Source organism: Mytilus trossulus, chromosome 13, assembly GCF_036588685.1.
Source record: "Mytilus trossulus isolate FHL-02 chromosome 13, PNRI_Mtr1.1.1.hap1, whole genome shotgun sequence".
Classification (NCBI taxonomy): domain Eukaryota; kingdom Metazoa; phylum Mollusca; class Bivalvia; order Mytilida; family Mytilidae; genus Mytilus; species Mytilus trossulus.
The window spans coordinates 23,185,849-23,193,215 of NC_086385.1; the positions used below are offsets into that span (position 1 = coordinate 23,185,849).

General features: G+C 29.4%; 1 long non-coding RNA gene across 1 annotated transcript; it reads left to right on the plus strand.

Moving 5' to 3' along the window:
* Positions 1 to 436: 436 nt before the first annotated feature.
* LOC134695088 (uncharacterized) lies at positions 437 to 5,414 on the plus strand. Its single transcript, XR_010102688.1, has 3 exons — positions 437 to 565; positions 3,558 to 3,637; positions 4,899 to 5,414. It is a non-coding gene; the product is annotated as an uncharacterized LOC134695088 (long non-coding RNA).
* The last annotated feature ends 1,953 nt before the right edge of the window (positions 5,415 to 7,367 follow it).

The following is a 7,367-nucleotide window of genomic DNA, read 5'->3' on the forward strand; positions in this document are numbered from 1 at the left end:
AAACTGCTATATAACCAGCGTAATTTTTCTGATAAAACGGTTGGTTCAAATTTTTTGAAATTTTTATATTTTTGTAAAAGGGTCAAAGTTAATACTTTGTCAAAATTTAATGAAAATTAAACGAGCCAAATTATTTTTTTTTTTTTTTTTAAAACGATAAATCTTTTATTGCACATTTCTTTGCTGTTTAACAAATTACTCGACTCACAGCATTCAGCCGGGTATCCCTGTGAATTAGTTACTGTTTAACCAGGGAGATTATACAGTAAATTTATATTTATATGTATATATATATATATATATATATATTAATTATGATTAGTTATTATAAATACAATACATTGATATTAACAATTTGTCTAAGTTCTTAGGTCTGTGGAGGTCTTCATAATGTAACGTAAATACGGAAGTTGTACTATTCATTATCCGATGTTGGTTATAATTTAATCATTGACCCTTAACCTTGATCGGCATAATCTCGTGAAAATTGAGATGATCGAATGATTGAAGGATAACACGTGGAATGATTTCATGAACAAAGGATCTAAATTGAGTATTTCTAAAGGTGAGTTTTGTTATATTTCCATTAACTTATGATAAATTGATCAAGAAGGATTTTTTTCCTAAAATATTAGATATTTTCTAGTAATAAGACAGTAGACAGTACGGGGTCAAAAATCATGTCCTACAGGTAAACATTGACCATGCGTCACATTTAAACATCTTAAAATAATACATTTGTTTACATTTGAGTTTTTCTACATGATATATATAGTAATACAGAAGAATGATCATGCGCAATAATACATTATGGTTATTATATTTTTTTATAAACATCATTCAAAAATCTACTTGTTGTTTTATCAAGAAGTTTCATGTTTTCATAATGTTGTTTAAATTCTGTTTTAAATATTCTATAGACATCAACATTGTTTTGTTTATACTCTGAATCATATGTAGATTTATGAAAAGAGAATAATATTACAGTGTGAAAAAGATTAATGTCATAATAATTGTTATCATATATTTTGTAGCCTAGTATTAGATTTTTGAAGATGATTATGTGTGTTCCCATTTTTATTTTATCAAGGAGTATTTTGACCTTTTTCCAAAAGTTTTTAAAGTATTTGCATGAAATGAAAAAAATGTTCATAGTTTTCTAATTTGTTGCAAATATGGCACTGGTCATCATTTTTCAGATGCCAGGTGTACAATAGTTGTTTACAAGGAAGTATCTAATGAAGCAACTTCCATCTGAATATTTTTAGTTTGTTTACTTGTAAACTATTGAATATAAAGTTAAGCATTTTGTACAAATGGCTTGATGAATCTAATTTTAATTGTGTTTTCCATTTTAGAAAGCCAATTGGTGTTTTTTCCAGTATATAACATGAGCTAATACTTTTATAAATTTCTTTTGATGGAAGGTTTTCAATTCTGATCAATTTTGTATTATTTTGTGTTTTTAAGTATAGCCTTTTATCTGTTTTAACTTGAGTATTGCGCGAGTTATCTGATTTCATTATCATTTGCCATTTTTTTGGTATTGCAGCTCTTATTCTAGATAGTTCTGATATCCAGTTGGATTTGAGGGTCAATTTATCTAATACTGCCTTTTGTGATATATTTCCTGCTTCATCTATTATATCATTAATAAATAGTATTCCATTGGTTATTCAATGTGAGAATATTAAACATTTGTTTTGAAATTTTATAATTTTATGTTTATTGCCCCATATGTATTGTTGTCTTATATTAATAAAATTTGTGCTGTTGGTTTTTATTTCAGAGATATTTTTTTATCTTAAACCAACTTTTCACTATTTCTAAATAGAAAAGAGGGATTGTTTTACTGAGTTTTGGGATTGCTTTTATGCTACCTGGATTCATGTTAAATAAAGAAAAGTTTTCTCCAAATTTATTGAAAAAGAAAAGGGGGATGACTTTCCAGTTTGCAAATTGTGTTGATGTTAAACGTTTGACCCAGGATAAATGTATAGCTGATAAAAAATCATCAATGTTGATCATTTTAAGGCCTCCTTCCAAGTAATCTTTACATAGCGTTATTCTTTTAACTTTTTCTTTTTTATTACCCCAGATGAAGTTATAAATCAATTTTTTAAATTCATTTAAAAATTCTTTGGAAATGGTTGTTACTGAAGTCCAAAGTATACACCTAGGCTTTTAATATGTTCTTTATTCCAGTTAATGTTTTCATATTTATCTTTACAGCTTTTAAGTCTGCCTAGCCATATTCCTTCTGTTTTCGATCGGTTGAGTTTAAGACCTGAGAGCGTTCCAAATATTTCAATAATATTCAGAGCATAGCTAATTTCTTGCTTGCATTTTAAAAAAAGAGTTGTGTCATCGGCTAATTTCGAGATTTTCAGACTATGTGTTTTGGAATCTAATTTTATTTGAAATCCCTTAATACCAGTATCTTGTCTTATTTTGCATGCAAGAATTTCTACTGCTATTGTGAAAATTAGAGAGCTGCATGGACAGCCTTGACGTATCCCGCGAGATACATTGTAAGTTTCTGAAATCCACCCATTATTTAGCATGCAGCCTTTAATATTCTTATATAATGTTTTAACCCATTTAATAAAAGAGTTTGGTAGACCAAATTTTATAAGGGCTTCATACATAAAGTCCCATTCAAGCGAATCAAAAGCTTTTGAAAAATCAATAAATAGTAATGCACCATCTATGTTAAAAGTTTCAGCATAGTCTATAATGTCTTGGATTTGGCGTATATTAAAACCAATATATCTATTTTTGATATACCCATTTTGATCTCCATGAATTATTTTCAGCAGTATTGGTTTTAAGCGCTGGGCTATTGCATATGCAATGAGTTTAGTATCTACATTTAATAGCGTAATTGGTCTATAATTATCCAGTGACAAAGGGTCTTTTTTTTTGTAAATTAAAGAGATGATACCTATCTTTTGTATAGTTGTTAGTTCTCCGTCATCATAGCATTTATTAAAAACTTCAACTGTAAATTCTTTTAAATTACTCCAAAAAGCGCGATACATTCTAAGCTTAACCCATCTATTCCTGGAGATTTATTTAATTTCATGTTGAATATTTCTTTAGTGCATTCTTCTATAGTTAAGCCCCCCCCCCCCCAAGGAATCACTTTCTTTTTCTGATAGTTTGTGATCAATGTTGGTTTCATTTATATAATTTTTTATATCATTTAAGTTTGGAGAAGTGCTTTTATATAAATTTTCATAGTGTGATCTTTCTATATTTAGGATTTCTGCAGAATCTGTTACTATTTTCCCTTGATTATTTTTTAGGGCTGTAATGCTCTTTTTTGTTTGTCTTGATTTTTCAAGGCCAAGGAAATATTTAGTATTTTTCTCTCCTTCTTCTAGCCATTGTACTCTAGATCTTATTTGTGCACCTTTAACTTTATTTAAATAGAGGTGTTCAAGTTCATTTTCAATGTTTTTAATTTCTTTTTTTTATAATTTGGCTTGCATTTGTTTTCTCATTTAGTTTTCTTAATTTTATTTCTAAGTTTTTTATATCATTTTTATTTTCAGATGATCTTTGTTTGCAGTAAGTAAGAGTTGCAGTTCTTACCTCTGATTTAAACATATCCCAGAGTGTTTTTAAATTTTTGGTGAGTATTTGTACTTTATAATTTTTGATTAAATCATTTATGAGGTCAATATATTTTTGCTCTTTAAGTATACTATTGTTAATTTTAAAGAAACCCCTGCCTCTTTCTTCTGAATTTTGTCTAACTTGTAAAGAAATGGCTTGGTGATCAGTGTATGAGATCATTGCAGGTCTAATATCTGCTTTTATAACATGCGGTCTTATATCAGGACTAATCAAGAAGAAGTCAATTCTGCTCGCTATGTTTGTTTCATTTTTCCTTCTCCATGTGAATTGACTAGTATTTGGATTAAGTTCTCTCCATATATCTGTTAAATTATTTTTCTTTATTAGTTTTTAAAGCTATTTACTGGTTTGTAGTTTCTTGGGATGATATTAGTTTTTCTATCATTAATTGAGAGAGTTTCGTTCATATCACCTCCTAATATAAGGATACCCAAACGATTGTTTTCAATTATATTTTGAACCTTTTTGAAAAATTTGTTTCTATTTTTGTGTAGATTTGGAGCATAAACATTTATTAGAGTAAAAATATTGTCATTTATTTCTATGTTTATCAAAATTATTCTACCTTCATTATCTTTTATTTCGTTTATTGTTTTACATTTTAAATTGTTTTTGACAAAGATTGAAACACCTCTTGATTGTGTGTTACCATAACTATGAAACATTTTGCCATCAAACTCTTTATTTATTGTTTGTTCAATATTTTCTATAAAATGTGACTCTTGAATGTTACATTTTTGATTTTTTTGTCCATAATTGTATTCTTTCTCTTTTGTTTTTTTGGCCTAAACCTTGACAGTTTAGTGATATTATATGAAGATTTTCACCCATTGTTTAATTTAGAGTTTATATGTGTAGTTGACATCAAAACTACATTTACAAGGAGACATATTTGTTTCACATCATATTCACAAAGTACTTTCATTAAATGTTTGGTTTTAAAGTTACACAGTATACTATAAAAACATTTGTATATGTACATGATTATTTGTGATTTAAATATATACAGTACAGGTAGACAAAATATGTGCACATACTTCACAATGTTCATGGAAGAAAATGAGACATAACAACACAAATATATATAAGCATTCATACATGTATTTAAACACATATTTTCATTTAATTGTCCCCATACATTAGATTTTACTATTGCTTTTTTGCCATAATTTGAGACTATAAATATATAACAAAAAAAAAACCAGATATATTTTTTTTGTATCATGTATAATAATTTCATTGTTATTTATTTGTAGGTTTGTTATTTTAACAGTATAATGAGATTGTAGGACTATGTACATGATGTAGGCGTTTACCATGTTTACAGTATTTACGGAAACAGTTGGAGTGGTTATTGTTTGCAGAACATACAGAATCAGTACTAGCATTTTTTTAAAGAGGAACATGTTAAATGGTGATACATGTAATTGACTTGCGATGGATTGACAAAAGATTTTTATATTGTGGATTAAATTGGGCATTTGAAATATTCCTGATGTGTGGATTACAAGTGATATCCAAATTTTGTTTACATGATGTAAAATAGGACTATGAATATGTTCTACTATTATAAGGATTAAAATGGACGGATTATTTGTTATAAAGCAAGGATGTATCATTGAGAAGTTGTTGCGGATAGTTAGCGAGATAAACAGGAAAATTGAATTCAGATATATGTGGATTAATGAAATGATATCTATCAGGGATAGCTTCTTTATAAACTTTAAGTTTGTTGGATCTATTTTATTTTTATTTCTGACAGCTATTCTATTTTCTATAAACAGTTCAAAAATATATTTATTTAATATGTTTATTGTATTTTGATTCTGTATTATTAGCGTCTTAATAAATTTGATTGTCGATACAATTTTTCGTATGTATTTTTCATAAACAGGGAAGGCTGTTTTAGTGATTGTTTTATCACAACTTGACTTGTTCTCATCTCTTGTTTGTTGGATCCCATATTGAGAGCAGAAACATTTATTCATTGGTTTGAGGAATGGGGTTATTTGAAGATCGTTCTTTTCCATAATAAACAATATTATACACAGTTCATTACATATATATACATTTTCATTCACATGATTAATATTTATTTTATTACTAATTTCAAGGTATATATAATCTAGAATTATATCACACTTTGACTTATTTTTTTTTGTATTTTTTTTTTGCATAAAAAGAAAAATAGACAAACAAGTAAAAAATATAATACAATATTTACAATTATTCATGGTTGTGTTTTAATTTGTAATTGTTACGAGTTTTCGGATGTCCTTGGTTTTGTTGAGCCAATATCTCGGTCATGCAAAGTGTCGGTTGGTGTGGTTGCAGATCGTTTTGCTGTTTTTTGCTGCGGGGTTGTTCCAAGATATTTGTCCAGTGGACCGTGAGCTGTTTCCTGGGATTTGGTTACTTTTTTCTTTTTCTTTTTTTTTTTGGATTTTGTTCAGAAGACTGTTCTATGGGTGCCTCTGACTCCGACTTAGATATGTTTTGTGTTGGTACATCTACTTTGCTAGTATCTTTGGTAAGTTCGGTAATATTACTGGTTTCTTTATTCTGTGGAGTATCATCAGTATGTGAGAGATTTTCAGTCGATTGAGATGTAACAATCTCCTCATCTTTCTCCGATTCATTTTCACTTCCTTCATCTGACTCTTCTGTTGAATCCTCTGAGGCAATTTGACTGTTTTTATCAAATTCAGAAATGCAGTTCTTTGAGATGTGTCCGTTTTCACCACATGTCTTGCATTTCCAATCATTGCTACAGTTTGTTTTTTTGTGACCTTTTTGCAAGCATTTGGAGCATTCAATGTCTGTGTTGTTCTCATTTATTTGTCCTTTATAAAATATGAGGCCACGGTACCTGCCAATTTTTACGTTTCTTGGAATTGTGTGTGGAAAGGGTTCGCAATGAAAAATTCTGTCACCTGTTTGACAGTTTGTCATAAACCCATCGATCCTTAATCTTTCTCTGTGATAATTGAGTATGTTGAGGTGCCAGTTTTGCAGGTATCTTAACAATTGGCCATCATCGGCGGATAGTGGTATATTTTTCATCCTTATTCTCACAGTAGTTGGACTCTCTTTTTCTACATATCTTGGGTTTCTAGGGTATACCTCAATGCGTTGTTTCCTTACTGTAATTGAATTAACCACAAGTGTATTCCTGTCTTCCTCATTGTCTGGGTAGATGCGCCAGACGCCTCCAATTACCCTCTGAAGCCCGTTTAGATGGCTAGCTGGTATTGTGAGGTCAATACATCTAAACAGTTCTGTGTGTATTAGGTAGTTGTTTTTATCTGGTTTTGAGCTACCGAAAATGTCTGATTCAAGAATAAATACAGGCTTGATGTTGAAATATTCAGCGTCAGGTTCTGCATTATCTTTGGAAAAGTTGTTGTTGTTTTGTTTCAGTGCCGAGACATAGGAGCCGGCCATCTTGTCATTGTCCGGATTTTCACTGTTTTGATTACTCATATTGCAAAGTATAAAACTTCTGTATTTTGTTCTCTAAAGATTATCTGACAGTTTCTAGATGTTAATTAACGTTTTGATTATTATTTAAATGGTTGGAGTGACTTTCACACTTGTACATAACTATAAATTGTTGTGTTATTCCGGGAGCTCTGGAAAACCGTGGTCAGCCATTCAAACCGGAAGTCTATCTCCAAATTAATTTTAGTTAAAGTGTTGGGTACCACCTTAATATAAAGAAACTT